Below are 25,609 nucleotides of genomic sequence, written 5' to 3'. Positions count from 1 at the left end.
GAGTCATATGGACAGACTTGAAGTCCAAAAACATCCCAAAATCTGTGAAAATTTTGTGAGTAGGTCAGTGCCTGGACATTTTTTGGAGGGGAGGGTGAAAGGATATGTATATTTCATCGAATTGCTATTATGGAAAGAAAACTGAGTTTTAAGCTTTGATATTACTCCTTTCTGAGTGACTTTGTGTAAATCACTAAACACTTGGAGCCTCAATTTTCTCATATGGAAGTGGGGACCTAATACTTCCTGATGTCCAAGGTTATTATCCAAGATCAGATAAGGTGAAAAAATGACTATTAAAGAACATTGTAATCTTTAAAGATCCTTACTAGTGTAGGATCGGAAATCATTCCCCATCTCCTGAACCCAAGAATGTAGGGTATGTAAGTGGAGAGAATCTAAGATTGCCCAAGTAGGTATATTTTACGTTAAGTTCATTCAGAAGCTTATCTTGAGAAAAGGATTTGAGTGTAAGTGGGATGTGATGCCAGGATGCATTGGTAGACGAGTAAAACAGGCAAGGAGGGAAGGGAGACTGTGTAAGTTGTGATAATGTGAGGCTGCTTCTGTGAGCAGCTAGGACTCAGTTCCAATGTGTAGCACATGTCCCAGAATCCTATTGCCTGCGGGGCTAGTGGGCTTCTGCAGAAAGCTCTCAGGCAGAGAATTGCAGGTGCTTGCACAAGGAAGCCATGTACACACACCAAGTGATTGGTGCCAAGAGAAAAATGGGCAGGGCATGGTCAGTGTTTACTGCAGTAAACTATGAGCTAGACACCATCACATGTGTGATCTGTGCTAAATTCAAATCCAGTAGTTCTCAAATATAACTTCATAGTAGAATCACCTGGGGAGCTTAAATTTTTTTTCAGGCTTCCAGGACCCATGTTTGGAAAATTCTAATTCAGTGTGTTTAAGGGGAGGTCTGAGAATTGACATTTTCCAAATATCCCTTGGGTAATTCTGATGACCGGTCAGTTTGGGAAATATAGCATGTAAAACTCCATTCAGCGTAGGTATTGTCCCTTCCGTGTTAAAGGTAAGGAGACCAAGACTTGATGTGTTAAAAATTTTATACAATACTACATCTGGACAATGGTGGTGTAATGGCGAAAAGCTCAGACTGCTAACCAAAATATCAGCAGTTCGAATCTACCAACTGCTCCTTGGAAACCCTATGGGGCAGTTCTACCCTGTCCTATAGGGTCATTATGAATTGGAATCAACTCCATGGCAACAGGTTCTTTTTGTTTGTTTTTTGGATGGTGGGAGCAGAATGCCAACCTGGTTCTCATCTCTTTACCTCAATGTCACAGTCCTCCTCAAGGAACTGTTTTTCTTTTCTGGCACCACATCTCCTGTATATCAAAGGAAAAGGGTGCATCACCTGTCTGATGAAACATAGAATCATAAGCCTGCTCCTGAAGAAGGCATCTATGTATTACCTACTAATAGAACAAAGCTTCTGAGTTGTCTTTCAGCTATGTTCCTTTCTCACCACTTCATTTTCCATGGCCGCGTTCTTAATGACTGGATTATTGAAGTGTCCTTCTAACTCATCTCCCTGTCTTCAGTCCCTACTTCCTCTAGATCTTATCAGCCACTGCCACCACGGCCTTTATCACACCACTGTTTTTCTTCGAAACTATCAGGGGTCCTTCATTCCTTATCTATAGGATGGAGTCATTCACTCTTGATGGGACACAAAGTCTTCTACAATCCAGTTCCTTTTCTACTTCTCCAGGCTTCACCTTGTATCTTGTGTGTGAAGAATCAGTTAGCATCCAGGCAGGAAAACAGAAACCTCTCTATGTGTCTCAACAGAGAAAATTTTAAATAAGGAATTTACTAGATAGGTGTCAAAAGACTGATAAAACAAACAATCAAAAACTCAAGGAGATATTACAGAGGTTATAACTGTAGGAGGCAACTACCAATCCTAAAGCTGGGTGATCAGAGAATGAAAGGGAAGGGATTGGGATCGTTAGAGCCCAGAAGCTCAGAGAAGGTATTCTGTGGAGATGAGGCTCAGATCTCTGAAAAGGTGTAGATACCTTACAGTTTCTGGTTCCTCAGGAGCTTAGAGGAGGTGGTATCTTCAGAGGAAATATTCATGCCTTTGAGAAGGAGGGGCTCCTCAGCTTCTGCTGTACTTCAGCGGCTTGGAGAAAGTCCTTGTGGAGCTGGGCTTGGGCCTCCGATGAGGTACTTGAACTTCTGAGGGGGAACAATATGACTGGAAGACAAAGGATTTGAAATATTTTATCAGTTGCTGCTGATGGGGCAAAGAGCCATAACGGGGGAATGCTCACAGGAACAGCTAGCCAACAGGAAGGGGAAAGTCTTCTTTCCCCTGCCTTCCAGTCTTGCTCAAGTGCTCCCTGTTTGTGGAACCTAACAGGAAGCTGACAAAGGAGGTATATAACCTGCAGATCCCCAGCCCCAGTAACACAAATCAGAGTGCAGATTGGTGGTTTGGAACTGAGAGACGTTAGCTTTATAACTGGCACGTCTCCTGAAGTATTAGAGCCACCAAATATGCTTGGTCCTTACACAGCTCAGGTTTTTGGCTAATGCTACCCTATGTCTTTGGAATATATTTTCTAACCACAGATTGCTTGGCCCACATTACCCTCAAATGTCTCTTTCTTTGTGAAGCCAGGTGTCCTATTTCCAAAGCCCCAATACAGAGAAAAAAAATTTCCCCTGGCATTCGTGCTTTTATAAAGCAGTTATCATATTATATTATAATTATTTCCTTCAAATCTGTATCTTCTTCTTGACTCTGAGCTCTTCAAAGGAAGGATGTTGCTTTATTTATCCTTATGTCTCCAGTAACTCAATAAATATGTTTCAAATGGCAAAAGACCAAAGGTATGAATTAAGGAGTGAATGTAGTGGGCAGGTGCAGATTTCCTGCCTTCAGAACATGGGGCCCAAATAAGTCTCCACATGTAGGAGACATTGATAGGCCTTGTTTTACCTCCCTATCAACCATATTAGCTGTTGGAAACAAGAAAGGAAAACAAACATTGTTTTTAATGGCTTTTCCAAAGAATTCTGAAATCTCATTGGATTTATAGCTCCTGTCCCTTGGGTTCAAAGAAATAGAGAATTTGGCAGTTATTTGGTTCCTATTCAGCTCAACTCACTCACCTGTTCCCCTGCCCTTCACCACTTCTCTCTTATTTCTGCAGGACCTGCCTGGTGGTGCAGTGGTTAAGAACTCAACTGCTAACCAAAAGATCAGAAGTTCGAATCCACCAGCCGTACCTTGGAAACCCTGTGGGGCGGTTCTGCTCCATCCTATAGGGTTGCTATGAGTCGGAATCGACTCAATGGCAATGGTTTGTTTTTTGGGTTTTTGTTTCTTAGCAATTAATACCTGCTGAGGTATTAGGTAATACTGACTTGAGGTTTGGAGAGTTTTATTTTAATGGGAATCCACAAAGACTGACATCACTTCTAGAATCTAAGACCTATATTGCAAAAGGCTGGCAGTTTGAACCCACCAGCTGCTCCTTGGAAACCCTATGGGGCAGTTCTACCCTGTCCTATATGGTCACTATGAGTTGGAATTCACTCAATGAGAATGGGTTTGGTTTTGGTTTTCGGTCATATTCATACTTGTGTTCTGAAAAACTCATTTAAATTCAGATCTAGAACATGCTTTTCCACCGTTAGTATATTCTAAGTATTCTATTAAGTACTTTTGCATTCAATGTATCATCCAATTTAATCTTTAAGGAAACTCTGAAGTAGGAATTATTATCGTTTATGGGTTATGTAGCTATACCTAAGGAAACTGGACCAGAGAAAGCAAACATCTTGCCTGTGATCAAACAGGGTTAGAATTGGAGTCCAGTTCTATTTGATTCTATGCTTATTGCTCCTTTCCTATAAATTCTGCTTATTGGTAAGCTCAGGTTCAGATTGTATTGGTCTCTCATGGGAGCCTGAGTTTTAAAGGTAGAATGACGAAAGAGAATTTTGTCTTGGTGTCTGGAATAGACGCTGATGCAGAAGGAAAAATCAGGTCCCTGTGGGGAAGTCCCTCTTTTCCATAGAGTAAAGATATTTGGGTATATATTTCTCCATGCCATCCCCAGTGACGCATAAGTCTCTTACTTCTGAAGACAACGTGACTTGAGGTGTGTGTTACCCCAACGCCATCACTGGTTAGGAACTCAGGCCTTCCTCACTGTGTCACCTGACGGTCTGACCCTGAGTTTTCTCAGTTTTAAAATTAGAGGTTTGGATGGCATGATCTCAAGACTTCCTTCAGGTGTAAGACAGAATGAGAACCCTGTGCTTTGGAAATCAAGGTCAGGCCTCTGCTGAGTCCTTAAGCACTCTCACAAGACGATAAAGGGCCATATGGACGGGGAACCTTGAATATCTGGTTTAAAAATCAGGTTTTCTTGGGTAGGATCACCAACTGGCAGTGTATAACCTTTGAGGATATTAAGTAGCAGGTCCCAGGATCCAGCATGGACAAGTGTCCACTGCATAAACTTTAGAGGTTTAGGCCAAAAACTCACGATGAATCTATAGGCATTAACCCAATCACTACTTGCTCAGTATTTGGAACCTGTCTGTAGCTGTCATGAGTAAATGCTAAATAATTTATTACACTCTTTTTCTGCTGTTGTTGCCAGAGCTCTTAACTCTGCCCTTTGCTGCCGCTCCCTGGAGCGTGTGTGAATTATGGTTTGGGGAGGAAGATTTGTGAGGCTTAGAGGATGCTCATCCCCAGGGAATGGAGATAAACATAGTCATGGTTCCTATGGCACCCCTGAGACTCCAAACTGCTGAGTCTCCCACATCTCTTTTATAACATTAAGAGCCACCTTGTAGTTCACCCGAGAACATGTTCCAGGGAAATCATAGAATATTTATTATCATTATTACATTTTGTCTAGCACCTTTTATCCCAGAGGATCCCAAAATACTTTGCTAACAAAATATCCAGGGAGATTTTGGCCATTTCTAAAATCAAGCCACTGTTCCTCATTTTTCTCTCCCCACACTCCTCCCACTTACCTCCCCCCAAATCAGTCTTTCACCCAAATTGTTATGACTCTCTATCACTTAACAAATAACACTCAAATGCCTTAACCTGGTCATATTGGTTTCTGTAGCTACTGTAACAAATTACCACACTCTTGTTGGCTTAAAACAACACACATTTATTCTCTTAGAGTGTGAGGCCAGAAGTTCAAAATGGGTTTCATTGGACCGAAACCAAGGTGTTGGCTGGGCTGTGTTCCCTCCAGAGGCATCCACAGAGAATCTGTTTCCTTGCCGTTTCCAGCTTCTAGACCTGTATTCTTCACATTCCTTGACTCATGGCCCCTTCCTCCATCTTCAAGAAGAGCAGTGTAGCACCTTCAATTCTCTGTCTGCTCTGTCTTCATATTGCCTTCTCCTGTCATATTTCCCTCTGTCTTCCTCTTAAAAGGACACTTGTGATTACATTTAGGGCCCACCAGGATAATCAAAGGAGTCCCTGGATGGTACAAATGGTTAATGCACTTGGCTACTAACAGGAAGGCTGGAGGTTCAAGCCCACCCAGAAGTGCCTTGGAAGAGAGGCCTAGTGATCTACTTCTGAAATATCACCCATTGACAATCCTGTGGAGCATAGTTCTACTTTGACACACATAGGGTTGTCATGAGTCGGAGTTGACTCACAGCAACTGGTTTAGGATAATTGAAGATAATCTTCTCATCTCAAGATCCTTAACTTAATTAATCTGCAAAGGCACTTTTCCCATATAACAGAACATTCATGGGTTCCAGGATCTTTCTGTCTTTGGGCACCATTATTTAGCCAGCTATGCCTGGTAATAAAGGCTGCTTTCACATGACCAAAAACAACATCTAATTTCCTACTATTCTCTATCACAGTCCTTATGCCAAAGCCAAAATGGACAGCTCATTGTTCTGTTCAAAATGTATGTATTTCTGTTTTCCTCTATGCTTGGGGTAGAAATGCTTCCTTTCCTCCATGATGCCCTATAAATGCCAAATACATTTTTTCCACTGGAATGATAGGGCAGGCAAGGTGTGCTGGTTGATTACACAACCTATGCTTTTGACATTTAATGAGTATTTATTATTATTTAAAAATATTAAGTACCGCCTCTGATTCCAGACCAATTCACAATGATGAAAAAGACAGGTATGCCTTAGTCCTTAAGAAACTTAAGGCCTAGAGGGGACTTTGAACATCAAACAATTGTAAGTATGACCACTTCAAAGTAAAGGGAAGCTAGGGTGCTGTAAGATCATACATGGAGGGCCTACCTGACCTGGCAGTGAGAATAGGTGGAAGTTAAATCAGCAATTAGAGACTCTGCTAAAGGGACAATCATATTATTATCCACTACAAAGATCCATCTTCCATTTGTATAGTGTTTTTTATAAGGTGTGACCTCAGTGTAATAGAGTGATTTTTTTTTTAAAAAAACAAATATAACATTATTTCACAGAAAATCTCAACTTTGGAAAGGAACTTAAAGGTCATATCATTCAACTTTCTTTCTGATGCAGGTATTTCCTGTACAATATGTCCAATAAGTACTTGCCTGGATTCTGCTTGAAAATCTACAATAAGTGTTGTTTTTCAAAGGAACCTTCTTGGATTGTGTGTACATTAGAAAATACAGAGGAAGTAAGGTGCTTATACTTCTGTATTTATCTATCAATCTAGTACCAGTTGCCATGGAGTCAATTCTGACTCATGGCAATGCCATGAGTGTCAGAGTTGAACTGGGTTCCATAGGGTTTTCGATGGTTGATTTTTTAGAAGTTGGTCACCAGGCCTTTCTTGCGAGATGCCTCTGGGTGGACTTGAATCTCTGATTGTTCGGTTAGCAACAGAATGTGTTTACCATTTGCACCGCCCAGAAACTCCATCTATCTCTAAATAATTTGTATATGTATCAACATATAAATTTTGTGTCTGTATCCATATATATGTGTATGTATATAATATATATAGATATTCATACACATGCATATATATACATACATATACACATGTGTGTGTATGTGTACCTATATAGCCATACCCATACCTCTTTCTGGACCTCAAATAGTGATGTACATATATATGTATATATACACACACACACATCTACACAAATGCATATATACATGTATATGTATATATATATATACATATATGACTATGCAAAGGCATTTAACTGTGTGGATCATAACAAATTATGGATAACACTGAGAAGAACAGGATTCCAGAACACTTAATTGTGCCCATGAGGAACCTGTACGTAGATCAAGAGGCAGTCGTTCAAACAGAACAAGGGGATACTGCATGGTTTAAAGTCAGGAAAGGTGCGTGTCAGGGTTGTATCATTTCACCATACCTATTCAATCTGTATGCTGAGCAAATAATTGGAGAACCTGAACTATATGAAGAAGAATGGGGCATCAGGATTGGAGGAAGACTCATTAACGACCCATGTTATGCAGATGACACAACCTTGCTTGCTGAAAGTGAAGAGGACTTGAAGATCAAAGACTACAGCCTTCTGTGTGAATTACACCTCAACATAAAGAAAACAAAAATCCTCACAACTGGATCAACAAGCAATATCATGATGAATGGAGAAAAGTTTGAAGTTGTCAAGGATTTCATTTTACTTGGATCCGCAGTCAACAGCCACAGAAGCTGCAGTCAAGAAATCAAAACACACATTGCATTGGACAAATCTGCTGCAAAAGACCTCTTTAAAATGTTGAAAAATAAAGATGTCACCTTGAAGACTAAGGTATGCCTGACCCAGGCCATGGTGAACTTAATCAATTGCCTCATATGCATGTGAATGCTGGAAGATGAATAAGGAAGACCAAAGAAGAATTGAAGCCTTTAAATTGTGGTGTTAGTGAAGAATATTGAATATAGCGTGAACTGCCAAAAGAATGAACAAATTTGCCTTGGAAGAAGTATAACCAGAATGCTCCTTAGAAACAAGAATGGCGAGACTACATCTCACATACTTTGGACATGTTATCAGGAGTGACTAGTCCCTGGAGAAGGACATCATGCTTAGTAAAGTGGAGGATCAGTGAAAAAGAAGAAGACCTTCAGTGAGATGGATTGACACAGTGGCCACAGCCATGGGCTCAAGCATATATATATATATGTGTGTGTGTGTGTATAAATAAATAAACCCATTGCCTTCGAGTTGATTCACATTTATGGTGACCCTATAGAACAGAGTAGAATCGTACCATAGGGTTTCCAAGGAGTGGCTAGTGGATTTGAACTGCCAACCTTTCAGTTAACAGCCATAGCTCTTAAACACTATGTTACCAGGGCTCTCGCTCTCTATATATAAATGTGTGTGTTTGTGTGTGTGTCTGTATATATATATATATATATATGTATATATATATATATACATATATATATATATATATTCCCCCATGTGTTTGTCAGTTTGTCATATTTTGGGGGCTTGTGTATTGCTGTGATGCTAGAAGCTATGCCACTGGTATTCAAATACCGGCAGGGTCACCCATGGCGGACAGATTGCAGCTGAGCTTCCAGACTAGGACGAACGACTTGGCGGTCTACTTCTGAAAAGATTTAGCCATCAATGGCTCATATGAAAGTTCAAGTTGAAACTGAAGAAAATTAGAACAAGTTGACGAGAGCCAAAGTACGACCTTGAGTATATCCCACGTGGATTTAGAGACTATCTCAAGACACGTTGTTGACACTTTGAACCCTAATGACTGAAGACCAGATGAGTTGTGGAATGATATTAAGGATATCATACATGAAGGAAGCAAGAGGTCATTAAAAAGACAGGAAAGAAAGGACCAAAATGGGTGTCAGAAGAGACTCTGAAACTTGCTCTTGAACATTGAGTAGCTAAAGCTAAAGGAAGAAATGATGCAGTAAAATAGTTAAACAGAAGATTTCAAAGGGTTACTTGAGAAGACAAAGTATTACAATGACATGTGGAAAGACCTGGAGATGGAAAACCAAAATGGAAGAATATGCTCTGTATTTCTCAAGCTGAAAGAACTGAAGAAAAAATTCAAGCCTTGAGTTGCAATATTGAAGGATTCCATGGGAAAAATCTTAAACAACTCAGGAAGCTTCAAAAGAAGATGGAAAGAATACACAGAGTCACTATACAAAAAAAGAATTGGTCTGTGTTCAGCCATTTCAGGAGGTACCATATGATCAGGAACCAATGGTACTGAAGGAAGAAGTCCAAACTGTACTGAAGGGAATGGTGAAAAACAAGGCTCCAGGAATTGACAGAATACCAATTGAGATGTTTCCACAAATGAATGCAGTGCTGGAAGTACTCACTTGTCTCTGCCAAGATATTTGGAAGCTGGATGATGAATAAAGATGTCCTCAGCCAGGTGTCTGGTGGAGATCTGGAGCCTGTTGTTGGTCAACAGGGTCAGCAGTTGAGAAGAAGAGCTGGATGTGGAGCAGATGAGAGTGAAAGAAAGATGGAATGCATTGAGCAATTCTGCATGTTCTGTCTCTGCATCTGATGATGGTAATATTCAGAGAATACTTGTGGAGTCGAAGAAGAATGTAGAATATATCATGGACTGCCAAAAGAACAAACAAATCTGCCTTGGAAGAAGTGCAACCAGAATGCTCCTTGGAAGCAAGGATGGTGAGATTACATCTCACATATTTTGGACATGTTGTCAGGAAGGATCAATCCCTGGAGAAGGACATCATGCTTGGTAAAGTGGAGGGTCAGGGAAAAAGAGGAAGACCCTCAATGAGATGGATTGACACAGTTGCTGCAACAATGGGCTTAAGCATAGCGACGATAGTGAGGATGGTACAGGACCGAGCAGTGTTTTGTTCTATTGTAATAGGGTTGTTAAGAGTTGGAACTGACTTAATGGCACCTAACAACAACATATATAATTCCAAATCAAAAACCAAACCCATTGCCATCGAGTCGATTCCGACTCATAGCGACCCTATAAGACAGAGTAGAACTGCCCCATAGAGTTTCCAAGGAGCACCTGGAAGATCTGAACTGCCGACCTTTTGGTTAGCAGCTGTAGCACTTAACCACTACACCACCAGGGTTTCCACATATATATATAAGTATGTATAAATAAATATGTATATATATCATATAGCCATACAAGGAGGAAGGAGGTATGATATATATATGTGCATGTATGTGTGAATATGGCATATATATGTGTATATATGGTACACACATCTCAAGTGTTACATTTCTGCAAAAATTCTAAAAATATTTTGAAAAACAGCATTATTATTTGAACAACTATTATTATTGGGGCGTGTATATACTGTCTGTTATGGAATAATTTGGCCAAGAACATAAAAATGTATATTAAAGCCTGGAATATTTTATTGTCTTTATTTTATAATTATTTCAAAAAAATTCACAGAGATAATACCACACAACAGCTTTTCCCTTTTCTAAGCAGAGGTTCATCGTCAAAATAAGGATGGTTTAGTGGAAAGACTATTAGCCTTGAGGTGATTCAGACAGACAAGAGACATGAGTATGGTCTCAACTGAGTTGCTTAACTTCTCTGAGTCTCAATTTCATTTGTAAGATAAGGCTGATAACACTTTCCCTATAGGGTGTTTGTAAGACGTAAATAAGAGAATATCATGTATAGTGTTTAGTGCATTGTGGAAATTCAAGCTGCTTTCCACTCTTTTATGAAGAGGTTGTAACCGACCTTGGTGGTAAATAAAGTAAGGAATACAAATGTAAGATGATTTTTCTGAGGTTTCATAATTTTCTGAATACAAAGACTGGGTTTTTTTTTTTTTCTAACGTACTCCTCTTTTTTCTGTCCAAAAAGTTGTACATGTTTTTCCTTATTAATGATGAAATAAATATGTATGCCTCCACACACACATATGCACCTTTATCCCCAAGTACTTTGTTTGACTTTTAGTTATACTTCAGATGACCTACTCAAAAATATGAGATAGGACGTATTGAAACCCTCTTTTTTGAAATAAGTCTTTATCAGTAAAATTAGTATTTTAGGGGACACTTTTAATGATGTGTCGACGGCGCTGGGTAATGATGTGTCATCAGACATTTAATGTTATTTGCTTGACCTCTATCCCTGTAGAGGATAGCTTTACTACAGAGCCGTATCCTGTTCCTCCACCTGGATGTACTCCTACTGAGCCTATAGTGCCCTTTGCTCTCATGAAGGGAACCAGCTTCAACATCAGAGATGAAAGGGCCACTGTATCATAAGCCAGGGCTTCATCAAGGAAACGGGCACTGTAAGTGTTGAGAGAAAAGGGATTATTGCAGAAATTAGACTTTACATAATTGGGAAGACACTAGGAAAGTGAAGGTCCACAAAGGAAGTTGGAGGAACAGAAAATGAGCCAGCAATCAACCAAATAATTGGAGAATATATTGCAGCCTTTGAAGTGGAACTGTGAAGAGGGAACCTGTAGGGAGCTGTTGTCTATCAGTAGCTATCACCTCTGTGGGTCCTCAACCAGACATTTGGTGGAGAGCTGGAGCCTGCTGTTGGTCAACAGGTTCAGCAGTTGAGAAGAAGAGGTGGAAGTGGAGCAGATGACGATGAAAGAAAGATGGAACCCAGTGAGCAATTTTGCATTTTCCATCTCTGCATCTGATGATGGTAACATGCAGAGAATATTAGCTGCTGTTTTATCTCTGCTTTCCAACTCTTGTACAAGTTTTCATTTGCTTAATTCTAACCTGGAAATATACAGAGAAGGGAATTCTGGGATAAATTCTTTCAGTTTAGCCAAGTTGACACAGAATAGTCCACCAGATTTGCCTATCCAGACAGGCAGAGAAAGAAGTCTGTTGCCTTTCATCTACACTCAGTGGAAAGTCCTCGTATCTACCTGCGATGTAGCCTACCAGTAGCATGTTGCATTTTTAAATTTGTTTTTATTAAGGTAAATTTCACCTACAGTTAAATGCCCAGACCTCAAGTGTGCAAAGCAATTCAATGCGCTTTGAAAAATACACAAGCCTGTGTAATCAACACCCCACTGAACCTAAAGAACATTCTGATCACTTCAGAAAGTTACCTCATGCCTCCTCCTAGTCAATTCCAACCTCTTATGGGAAATCACTCTTCTGATTTCTATCACTGCATACTAGTTTTGCCTGTTCTTGAACTTCATTTAATTCAAATTATGTAATTCAAATTGTTAGACTAGTTTGAATACAGCTATTATAAACACTTCTGTATAAGTAATTTCTGGGCACATCTTTTGGCTAAACATCTTGAAACAGAATTGCTGATCGTAGGATAAATGCGTGTTTAATGTGGTGAGAAACTGCCAAATTGTTTCTCAAAGTTGTATGTTTTAAAACTTCCACCAGCAATATAGAATAGTCCAAGTTGCTCCATATCTTTGACAATATTTGATGCTGTCCATCTTTCTAATTTTTGCTATTCTAGTGTGTGGTGTGTGAAATATAATCTTATCGTGGTTTTAATATTCATTTCCCTGAGGATGTTGACTGTTGTTTCCAGTGCTTATTGGCCATTCGTATATCTTCTTGAGTGAAGTATATGTTCAGGTAACTTGAGAAGTGATTAATTTTTCATTGGGTTGTCTTTTTTACTATATATTCTTATGTATAGGAGTTCTTTATGTATTTTAGACACAAGTCTTTTGTCAAATATATTTTCTTCTAGATACTGGTTTGCTTTTGTATTTTCTTAACATTGCCTTTTGTTGAGCCAAACTTAAGAAAAAAAAATTGGTGAATAACAATATCAATTTTTTTCTTTTACCATTAGTGATTTTTATGTCATCTCCAAGAAATCTCTGTGTATTCCCAAATTGTAAATATTCCTTTTTGTTTTCTTCTAGAAATTTTATAATTTTAGCTTCTATATTTAGAGTCATATTCTGTGATTCATTTTTAAATTAATTTTTATATGTATTCTTTGCAGTTATGTCAGCATCATTTCTTTAAAAGATTTTTCTTTCCCCATTTAATTGCCTGAGCACCTTTGTAAAAAATCAATCATATATGTGTGGGTCTGTTTCTGGAACCTCTATTCTTTTCTGTCTGTGTGTTGTCTATCCTTACACCCGTACCGCACTACCTTGATTAAAAAAAAAAAAAAAAATTACCGTGCGTTAAAAAATGACTTGAAACTAGGTCATGTGAACTCTTCAAATTTGTTCTCCTTCTTATGATTTTTAAAGCTATTCTAGGCTTTTTGCATTTTGCATATAAGTGTCAGAATCAACTTGTTAATTTCTGTAAAATAGCTGGTGGAAATTTTTATTGGAATTGCATTGACTATTAAAAAATTTGGGAAGAATTGAAATATTGATTATTTCAATCCATAAACATAGTATATTTCTTAGTTTATTTAGATTTTCTGTAATGCCTCTCAGCAATGTTTTGTAATTTTCAATCTAGTTGTCTTGCACATTTTTTGTCAATCTTTTCTTAAGTATTGTATGTCTCATGATGTTATTGTGAATGGTATTTTAACATTTTATTATCCAAGTTTTGCATACTGATATTACATATTGACTTTGTACCTGTAGCCTTACTTAATTTACTTCTAAGTTCTAGTAGCTTTTTTTTTTCATACTTTTCTTAGGATTTTCTACAAAACTATCATAATGTGTATGAATAAACACAGAAGTTCTTCATTTCCAATTTATGCGGCTTTTATTTTTTATGCCTCATCTTACTTGCTAGAACCTCTACTATAATGTTTAACAGAAGTATTTAGAGTGAATGAACATCCTCTTTGTTTTTTTTTTCCTGAAATAAAGTGAAAAGATTTCAATATTTCTCCATTAAGTGTGTTAAATTGTAAGGTTTTTTTTTTTTTTGTAGATGTTCTTTATCGGATTGAGACGTTTCCTTCTATCCCTACTTTGCTAAGACTTTTTACTAAGAATTGTTGAATGTTGTCAAATTATTTTTCAATTAAAATGATTATATAGTTTTTCTCCTTTGTTAATATGGTGAATTACATAATTGGTGTGAATGTTTGAACAACCTTGCATTCCTAGCATAAATCCCACATTGTCATAATTCAAAATTCCTGTAAATTCATGGATTCAAATTGCTAATATTTTGTGAAGGGTATTTGGGTCTATGTTAAAGGGGGAAATTTAATAGGAGTTTAGTTGAAATGTTTTTTTCAAGTTTTGGTATCAGAATTTTGCCGTGCTTTTTTTAATAACACAACATGTGAAATGTTCCTTCCTTTATCCATTTCCTGATGGAGTTTGTAATTAATTATTTTTTTTTAACGAAGTCATAGATTTACCAGTAAAACCATCTGGTCCTCATTTTTATGTGATTATGAATTCCACATTTTTAAAACTGAAACAAAAATAGCGAATATTTCATTTTCTATTTTTGTGTGTCAGTTTTATAAAATTGTATTTTCTATAAACTTGTCCATTTTATCTGTATTGTCAAATTTACTGGCATAAAGTTGTTATGCTATTCCTTATAATCCATAATCTTTTTGTGTCTGGAGGATCTGTACTGATACTTCCCTTTTCATTTCTGACAGTGGTAATTTGTGTATTCTCTGTTTTTTCTTGATCAGTTTTGCTCTGGTTTTTTCAACTTCATTAACCTTTAAAGATACCACCTTGTGCTCTGTATTTCTTCTACTTTGGATTTAATTTTCTCTCTTTTTTTCTAGCTTCATAATATGGAAACTTGAGATCATCTATTTTACTTTCCATACAAACACTTAAAGTAATAAATTCCCTCCTAGCACCAATTTGGAGGCATCACAGAAATTTTGTTACATTTTATTTTAGTGTCATTCAGTTAAAAATATTTTCTAATTTTCTCTGTGAGTTGTACTTTGATCCATTATTAAATATGATGTTCCTAGGTTTGTTTTTTGTTTTGTTTGATTCTATCTGCAATTCACTGGGCTTGAATTTGTAGGTCGATAATTTTGCATTATTTGAGAAATTTTTGGTCCATATTTCTTTAATGTTTTTTCTTTCCTATTTTCTCTCTTCTGTAAATCTAACTGTATGTTTCCTATATCACTTCAGATTGTTCCACAGGACATTGAATCTCTGTTCTTTTCCTTAAAAAAGTAGTTTTCTCTTTCTTCTTTAGTTTGGACAAGTTATAGGAATCTGTCTTTAAATCACTGACCCTTCCTTCTGCCATCTCCAGTCTGCTCCTAAGCTCATTCAGTACATGTCATTTCTGGTATTATAATTTCAGTTTTAGAATTTTTATTTAGCTCGTTTTATTTCTTCTCAGATTTCTTCCTATTTACTTAGTTATGCCCATATGCCCTTTTAAGACCTTGAGAGTACTTATAATAATGGTTTCAAAGTCCTTATCTGCTAATTTCAATATCTGGGTCATCTCTGGGTCTATTTATGTTGACTGTTTTTTTCCTCCCTTGATTATGGGCTGCATTTTCGTGTTTCCTTGCGTGTCTAGTGATTTTTTTAAATTACGTGTTGGGCACTGTCAATAATACACTGTAGAGAGTCTGAATTGTATTGCGCTTTTAAGAAGAAGGGTCCCTGGTGGAGCAGTGATTAAGACTTTGGCTGCTAACCAAAAGGTTGGCAGTTCAAGTCTACCAGTGGCTCCTTGGAAACCCTGTGGGGCAGTTCTACTCTGTCGTGTAGGGCTGCTATGAGTCAGAATCAACTCGATGGCAATGGGTTTTTAAAAAGAAAGTTGAATTTTATTCTGGCAGGAAGTTAAATTATTGGTGGGTCCTTAAGATACTGTTAAGATTGTTTTAATTCTTTATTAGAGTTGTGTCCTTAATCCTAGGTTGGCTCTTACTTTATGGCACGATCCTTACTCCTAAGACGTGGCCTTTGTGAGGTTTCAATTGAATGCTTCAGCTTCTCAGTGAGGTCTTTATACTCTGTATCCCACAATTGTGCAACCTCTGATATCTTCCCTTTAGCTCTCAGTTCCAAAGCCTCCACTTTCTGGTAGTCCTTGTGGGGTCTTACCACCTCTGTGGTCACCCCTCTGTGCAGCTCCTTCCTCTCCTCTGTTCTGTCTTGCAAATTCAAGAAACTTTAGTAGTCCTGAATACCAGTCTCCATTTCCGAATCTCAGAGAGACTAACATGCTCTGCTTGATCTCCACTTCCCTGAGCCATTGTCTGAAAATTTTCCCTGATCAGAAAGCCTATGCCCGTGAGAAACTCATTGTGTCCTTTCCTTCACTCTAGGACAACTGCCAGTGCTTGCTGTTGCCCAATGCCTGAAAAGAGTTTTCCGTCATTTAGTTAGTTTTCATAGTTGTGTATAGTGGGAAGCTAAAACTGTAAATCTTACAAGTGCTTTTTAAAACCTCAGGCTCTTTTAGATAGTTGTTTCTTGTTTTTCTTTTTCTTTCATCAAGGCTATAACAACAGTCAATCTCAGACTTTGACTAAGTTACTCATTTCCTGAAATTGATTCAGTTTAATATTTTATGAATGCTGGTAATATACATTATGTGCCTGGACCAGTCTACAAGTGAGGGACAGCAACTCTTTTGAATGGCAGCTTCTAGATCAGCAGAGAGTATAAAATGGGGTTGTGTAAGAAGTTTCTTTGAAGTACACTGGTTGTAGAGCTAAGGTCTCTCTGTCGCCCAATGCACTGTATCCCAGAGGGACAGGTAAATATGAATGTTGGAGGAGACCTTACCACCTGTTTAATTATATGCTTGGAGCAGAATGAGAGTGATAAGGTATGGTTTTGTCTGTATTCAGTAAGTAAATACTATTTTTTTTAATATTTAAAAATAAAAACTTTAAATCTCACTTACTTTTAAATAAAAAGTGGTTAGGTTTGATAGTTTGATTTTCATTAACTGCAAGGAGAACCTGCTTAAAAAATTAGGGTAGACGAGAATGATAACTCTTTTTTGCAGAGCAATCCATCAAGTGGCCATGGATTGCAATAGACCCCACAGATCCCACATTTCTTTTACTAATCCTTTGCAAGAACTGGAGCATTTATATTCCAACTGCCTCCAAATTCTTCCGGAATTTTCTGTCACCAGCCAGTTGTGGGTGCTAAATCTCCTGCTCCATGTAGGTCACCAATGAGCAAGTATAACAGGTGAAATAATATTTGCTAACTGGAGAACAACAACAAAAAAAGCTTGCATTCATAGGTCTAAGAAAAAAAAGAAAACCCTTGCCATCCAGTAGATTCTGAATCATACCAACCCTATAGGGCAGAGTAGAACTGCCCCCATAGAGTTTCCAAGGAGCTCCTGGTGGATTCGAACTGCCCACACTTTGGTTAGCAGCCATCATATTTAACCATTATGCACCATGGTTTCCTCATTCATAGGTCTGGAGTGTTATAAATACAATTCTGAAACTGGATCATATTTCTAATTCAGCTACTTAAATCCAATGTGAAAAAGAAATGCCGAGCATTTCATTTATTTCTCTATTATGCTTTATCACATTTCATCTTTATTATGTTTTTATGTGATATATCTTTTTTATTTGTTTGTTTACTTTTTTGTCTGTTTTCCCCACTCTAGTGTTAAGCTTTATCCATTGCTTTATCCTCAGAGTTTATAATAGCAAATATATGTGCTCAGTAAATATTTGTTACATAAATATCTTATTTCTTCTTGCTAGATTACAAAATCCTTGAGAGTAGAATCTTACCCATTTCTAACATTTGTCTTCATGTGGAAGACCCTCAATTAATAATGACTGAATGATTTAATAAATGAATGAAACCTCCAAACATTTCAGCTAATGTCATTATGTATTAAAGTTTAAATAGTGTGTAAATACTCAGCAGGGAGAAAAGAAAGCAAGGTCCATAATCTGGAAGAGAAGAAGGTGGTATGTTTGATTTTTGTGAAGATTTCTGCCTGGCTATGGCCAGGAATCACATAATCTCCTCTGGTTCTTTCTGCAGAGATACTGAATCCAGAGAGGGATTGTCACATTATGAAGGTTGGGGACTGGAAGTTAGGATTCCACAGTCTTTTCTTGGCTCTGTTATGGTCTGTTTGCACAGCATGGCCTTGGAGAATCATAGCCCCTTTGAGCTACTCTGTCCCTATGGAGATGAGAAAGCAGAAGAGAAGAGCTTTTTTTCCTCTTCCCACATAAGTGTTTGTTTTTAGCGTCATGAATTTGCCAGAGTGCTTAGATACCAAGGTGACAGGCTTCAGAAAAAATGTGACAGCAGAATAACTTGTTAGAAAGACATATAGAAATGAAGTGTATTCCTAAAGGGGTGTGGAACATGAGGTCTGGAATAATTTAGTGAAAAGTTTGGAGATCTTCTATGAATTTAGTTGATAGGCACTTTAGTCCTAGCTAGAGTTCTTGGAAAAAGTCAAGGGAATGAGTTGGTTCTAATGAACAATGATTCTGAGTCACCTCATAGTGGTAGTAGCTAAGACATGGTGGAAGCTGAAGCTGCAAAACATATAATTGAATGTGCCACCTGTCTTGCCTTACCGGATTTGGCTGACTGTGGTGATTGCTATTCCAGAACTTAGAAGCTGCCTTCAAAGGTGCCACGCATCCTAAGGTCCCACAAACATTTTGCTACTTTAGCTCAAGCACTCTACAGTTTCATTTTTGTTGGAATAGTAAATAATATTGCTTTAGATGATGAAAGATACTCAACCTTTGCTTTCTTTCCTTCTTTCTGTCTTTTGTTTTTTACCTATGTGTAAGATGGGCATGTGTGTTGGGGGGGGGGAGAGCTAATAATGAGGATAAAGGAAAGGCTTAGGATAGGGACTGGGGGGAGTAAAACTTGTCTTTATTTTCTAACATCTTCATTTGCAGCCACATCACGAGAGAGAGGTACTCAGAGCAATCTGCAGTTGCCATAACAACTAATAAACTGTAATTAGTCAAAGAAGGGGGAAGAGAGTCAATAGAACTAAAACAAAAACAAAGAAAAAGAAAGAATGAAAGAAAATTAATTTAAGGGAGAAAGAATGAATTTTCATTGTACATTGATATGGATATAAAATTATGTTTTAGACCATATTGGTTGGAGACATGAAAATCAATTAAATATTGAAGGGGAAGTAAAGAAAGTGACAATCATTTATGTAAGAACATATGTAAAATGTTGGAAATTGTAGAAGAGTTGATTTGTGATAGCAAACTTGAGGAATATTATACACAAACACACACAGACACACACACATATACACGCACTTATATAATACTCCATGAGAAGAGGAAAGCTTGGGACTGCCATGGTAGGCCAAATTCACTTAGATGAATTTTGTCTTGAGATTGCCAAGGTCACCTTTCCATGTGGGGTGTCTTAGTTAGCTAGTGCCCGTAAATACCACAAGTGGGTATTTTAAAGAACAGAAATTTATTTTCTCCTAGTTAGGAGGCTAAAATCTCAAACCCAGGGCTGGCTCTGGGAAGAGCTCTTTCATTGTCTATTTCAGCTTTTGTTGTTGTTAGTTGCCATTGAGTCCATTCTGACTCATAGCAACCCTATATACAACAGAACGAAACACTGCCTGGTCCTGTACCATCCTCAAAATTGTTATTCTTGAACCCATTGTTGCAGCCACTGTCAATCCCTCATGATGAGGATCTTCCTCTAACCATTTACTTTACTAAGCATGATGTCCTTTTCCAGGGACTGGCCCCTCCTGATAACATATCCAAGGTATGTGAGATGAAGTCTTGCCATTCTTGTTTCTAAGGAGCATTCTGGCTGTACTTCTTCCAAGACAGATTTGTTCGTTCTTTTAGCAGTCTATGGTATATTCAATATTCTTCACCAGCGTGATAATTCAAAGGCATCAATTCTTCTGTCTCCCTTATTCATTGTCCAGCTTTCACATTATATGACTCAATTGAAAACACCATGACTTCAATCAGGCACACCTTAGTCCTTGAAGTGACATCTTTGCTTTTCAATACTTTAAAGAGGTCTTTTGCAGCAGATTTGCCCAATGCAATGTGTCATTTGATTTCTTGACTGCTGCTTCCATGGGTGTTGATTGTGGATCCAAGTAAAATGAAATCCTTGACAATTTCTGTCTTTTCTCCTTTTATCATGATGTTGCTCATTGGTCCAGTTGTGAGGATTTTTGTTTTCTTTATGTTGAGGTGTAATACACACTGAAGGCTGTAGTCTTTGATCTTCATCTTCAAGTCCTCTTCACTTTCAGCAAACAAGTTTGTATCATCTGCATAATGCAGGTTGTTAATGAGTCTTCCTCTAATCCAGCTTCTTGGATTATTTGCTCAGCATACAGATTGAGTAAGTATGGTGAAAGAATACAACCCTGACACACACCTTTCCTAATTTTAAACCACACAGTATCAGTATCCCCTTGTTTTGTTCAAATGACTGTCTCTTGGTTTATATACAGGTTCCTCATAACACAATTAAGTGATCTGGAATTCCCATTCCCTTCAATGTTATCCATGATTTGTTTTGATCTACACATTTGAAAGCCTTTGCATAGTCAAACACAGGTAAACATCTTTCTGGCATTCTGTGCTTTCAGCTAAGATCCACCTGACATCAGCAGTGATATCCCTCGTTTCACATCATCCTCTGAATCCACCTTGAATTTCTGGTACTTCCCTGTCTATGTACTGCTGAAACTGCTTTTGAATGATCTTCAGCAAAATTTTACTTGAGTGTCATACAAATGATATTGTTTTATATTTTTCACATTCTGTTGGATCACCTTTCTTTGGAATGGGTACAAATATGGATCTCTTCCAGCAGTTGGCCAGGTAGCTGTCTTCCAAATTTCTTAGCATAGATCAGTGTGCACTTCCAATGCCCATCCATTTGTTGAAATATATCAATTCCTGGAGGCTTGTTTCTCGCCAATGCCTTCAGTGTAGCTTGAACTTCTTCCTTCAGTACCATTAGTTCTTGATCACATGCTACCTCCTGATATGACTGAATGTCAACCAGTTTTTTTTGGTACAGTGTCTCTGTGTATTCTTTCCATCTTCTTTTGATGCTTTGTGCATTGTTTAATATTTTCCCTGTAGATTCCTTCAGTATTACAACTCGAGGCTTGAATGTTCTCTTCCGTTCTTTCAGCATGAGAAATGCTAAGGGTGTTCTTCCCTTTGGTTTTCATTATAATACTTTACTTTGTCTTCTCAAGCTGCCCTTTGAATCTTCTATTCAGCTCTTTTACTTCATTTCTTCCTTTGCTTTAGCTACTTGACGTTCAAGAGCAAGTTTCAGAGTCTCTTCTGACATCCATTGTGGGCTTTTCTTTCTTTCTTGTCTGTTTAATGACCTCTTGCTTTCTTCATGTATGATGTCCTTGATGTCGTTCCTCAACTCGTCTGGTCTTCAGTCATCAGTGTTTAATGAGTCAAATCTATTCTTGAGATGGTCCCTAGATTTAGATGGAACATACTCAAGGTCATACGTTGGCTCTCATGACTTTGATCTAATTTTGTTTAGTTTCAACTTGAACTTTCATATGAACAACTGACAGTCTGTTCCACAGTTGGCCCCTGGCCCTGTTCTGGCTGATGATATTGAGCTGTTCCATCATCTTTTTTCACAGATGTAGTCAACTTGAATCCTGTCTATTCCATCTGGTGAGGTCCATGTGTGTAGTCACCATTTATGTTGGTGAAGGAAGGTATTTGCAATAAAGAAGAGGCTGGTCTTGCAAAATCCTGTCATGCAATCTCTGGTGTCATTTCTATTAAAAAAAATTACCAATTTCTATTACCAAGGCCATATCTTCCGGCTACTAATCCTTCTTGTTTCCAACTTGTGCACTCCAATCACTAGTAGTTATCAATGCATCTTGATTGCGTGTTTGATCAATTTCACACTGCAGAAGTTGGTAAAACTCTTCAACTTCCTCATCTTTGGCATTAGCAGTTGGTGTGTAAATTTGAATAATAGTTATATTAACTGGTCTTCCTTGTAGGCATATGGATATTATCCTATCACTGACAGTGTTGTACTTCAGGATAGATCTTGAAATGTTCTTTTTTGATGACAACTGCAACACCATTCCTCTTCAGTTTGTCTTTGCCGGCATAGTATATGTCTCAGTCATATAGTTCTGCTATAATAGAAATACAAGTGAATGGCTTTAACAAACAGAAGTGTATTCTCTCACAGCCTAGTAGGCTAAAAATCCAAATTCAAGGTGTCAGCTCCAGGGAAGGCTTTCTCTGTTGGATCTGGAGGAAGGTCGTTGTCATCAATCTTACCCTGGACTAGGAGCTTCTCTGCACAGGAACCCCAGGTCCAAATGACGCGCTCTGGTCCCGGCACTGCTTTGTTGGTGATATGAGATCCCCAACTCCTTGCTTGCTTCTCTTTCCTTTTATCTCTTGTAAGATAAAATTTGTTGCAGGCCACTCCCCAGGGAAACTCCCTTTATGTTGGATCAGGGATGTGACCTGAGTAAAGGCGTTACATCCCACCCTAATCCTCTTTAACCACAGGCAGAGATTATGATTTATAACACATAGGAAAAATCATAATATGGAAGACAACCACACAATACTGGGAATCGTGGCCTATCCAAGTTAACACATGTTTTGGGGGGACACAATTCAACCCATAACAATATACCATACAATTGTCTTATTAAAAATGGTCAATTCCAGTCCATTTCAGCTTACTAATGCCTAGAATATCAATGTTTATGCATTCCAGCTCATTTTTCACAACTTCCACTTTTCCTAGATCATACTTTATACATTCCACAGTCCTATTATTAATAGATGTTTGCGGCTGTTTCTTCTCATTTTGAATCATCCCACTTCAGCAAATGGCGGTCCTGAAAGCTTGACTCCATCCACATCATTAACGTTGACTCTGCTTTGAGGGGGCAGCTCTTTCCCAATCGTCTTTTGAGTGCCTTCCAGCCTGAGGGGCTTATCTTCTGGCACTATATCAGACAGTGTTCCACTGCTATTCATAAGGTTTTCACTAGCCAGTTTTTTCAGAAGTAGTCTGGCAGGTCCTTCGTCCTAGTTTGTCTTAGTCTGGAAGCTCTGCTGAAACCTGTCCACCATGGGTGATCCTGCTGGTATTTGAAATACCCTATAGGACTGCCCCATAGGGTTTCCAAGGAGTGCCTGGTGGAATTGAACTACCGACCTTTTGGTTAGCAGCCGTAGCTCTTAACCACTGCGTCATATCAGATTAAATTAGATTAGATTACAGTCACAGGTATAGGGGTTAGGGTTCCAAAACATATTTGGGAGAGGAACAATTCAATCCATACTATGAGGGTAGCATTGTGTCCCCATGGGTCAGTGCTCTTTCATGCACTCCCCTTTGCCTTACAAAGCAGAATTCTATACGACAGGCAGGCGTTGTCCTTCCAATTGCCGGAAGCACTGCTCCAGCAGGAAGAAACAGAGGAATGATTGCTGAAAGAGAGAATGGGAGGGAGCAGGCATGACTCAGAGCTTCCCTCAAAGCCTGGGCTTCCAGTTGGCAGGAGACAAGTGGGTTCAGTCATTCAGCAAATATCTTTTGAGCCCCGAATCCCAATTATATGTCAGACACTAACCAAAAAAACCAAACCCAGTGCCGTCGAGTCAATTCCGACTCATAGCAACCCTATAGGACAGAGTAGAACTGCCCCATAGAGTTTCCAAGGAGCACCTGGCGGATTTAAACTGCCGACCCTTTGGTTAGCAGCTGTAGCACTTAACCACTACGCCACCAGGGTTTCCCCTATCAGACATTAGGTGTTGGAAAATAGGTCAAGTAGGTTTACTGACCACAGTGAAGTTATGTTTATATCCGTAATTGGAGAGTGAAATTGAGGGAGTTAGGCAGGAAAGGAACCTCACTGCCTCTTCTCTTCCTAAGCCCTACTGGGAGTTAGAGAGGGAGTGGCTCCAATGGCTGATCCAGAGCAGGAGGGTGGAAGAGGAAGCTGAGGTCTGTTTCCCTGCAAGAAGAGTAACAGGCACATTCTCACACAGAAGAAAGTTTAAGGGATTGAGGTGTCTGAAATTCAGGAGATTAAAATTCTCAGTGATCAAACACATCTGCTTCCACCCCGTTCAACGAGTAACACACGGATCCCTTTCACTACTGATTTTAGCAGACCTCCTCCCTTGTGGGAGCCCTGGTGGCGCAGTGGTTAAGAGCTCAGCTGCTAACCAGAAGCTCAGTAGTTCAAATTCACCAGCTGCTCCTTGGAAACCCTATGGGGCAGTTCTACTCTGTCCTATGGGGTCACTATGAGTCCGAATCGACAGCAACGGGTTTGGTTTGTGTCCTTTGTGAACAGGGAGCATCTTGTTCCCTCAGTGGGCTTGACAACTGTGCCTTATAACAGAATGAGGCTGATGAAGTATGGCTGTGTCTGTTTTCAGGAAGAAACATAAGCAAACTGAACTACAAAAGGCCACCTCGCAGAACAAAAAAAACGTGCTATGTGCAAAGTACAATGGAAATCTCCCGCTTGCAAATAGAAGTGTCTCTGGTTGCCAGGAAAGAGGACCCTTGCAGAAGATAGAGCATGAAAGGAATTCTGCACAAAAGTCAGAACACAATGGTATATATTTCAGGCACATGAAAGGATACGTGGCAGCAATACTAAAGAGACATGATATTCCTACCGAATGGAGACAGAAAGAGAGCAGAAACCCAATCAACCAATACAATTGTGGCAGAGAAACAGATCTGGCCCTGGAAAGGGAGTGGGGAAAAAAGCTTATTTTTTATGAATTGATCTCTAGTTGCTTTTCATAAGTTGTTCAGAAACAAGTGAGCATATGAATAATACATACTGTACACAGACCCAAAAACACAGAGCTATCTTCACTTGAGATTGTAAAAATTAATGCATTTTGAGAAATATGATTGAGGAAAGGGACCAGAGAGAAGGCATCTTGAGGTGGGGGTATGAGCAGCAGATACCTCAGAAGAGAATGCACATTTCTCATCTCCTCAATTTGGTTGCAAATTTCTAGAGAGCTAAAATAATCCTTTCATCTTTTGCACATGTTATATAAACTTATATATAGAATTTTATAAATTACAAGGTTGCTTAACACAATACTTTGCACATAGTAGATGCTCAAAAATATTAATAGATAAATTGATTCAATGCTGATGTGGTGATGAATCTGATTTATCACTCGGCTCATAATTATTTTCTAATTATAAAGAAAAGAAATCTATGCTGTTGGGATGAATATTAACAGAGGTGAAGCACCCTTTGGTTACCTAGGTGGATGCATAAATCCAGGGATTGTATGCCTCCAGTAATGTGTTTGTATGGTGGTCCAATTCATTGATTAGCTAATCAACCCCAAAGTAACATAGTTGGTTTATGTAAAGACTGCAATATTGAACTGAATTTAGAGGTCCTGATTATTGTTTCCACAGAACAATAGTCCAATAAGGAGCTCTGTGGAAAAAGAATTCCAAGGTCAATTAAGTTTAGGAAATGCTGCTTTTTTATATTCCCCTCATTATCATTTAAAAAGCTCAGAGACAACCTACAGTAAATTGTCCTGCTGAACCTTGCTTCATCCAATGCTTTCCAAACTAAGTTGACCATGGAAAGTTTTCTTTCTTTTCTCCTTCTTATTTTTTAAAGTACTCATTAGCATT

Source organism: Loxodonta africana, chromosome 15, assembly GCF_030014295.1.
Source record: "Loxodonta africana isolate mLoxAfr1 chromosome 15, mLoxAfr1.hap2, whole genome shotgun sequence".
In the NCBI taxonomy this organism is placed as follows: domain Eukaryota; kingdom Metazoa; phylum Chordata; class Mammalia; order Proboscidea; family Elephantidae; genus Loxodonta; species Loxodonta africana.
This window is presented reverse-complemented; position numbering follows the sequence as displayed.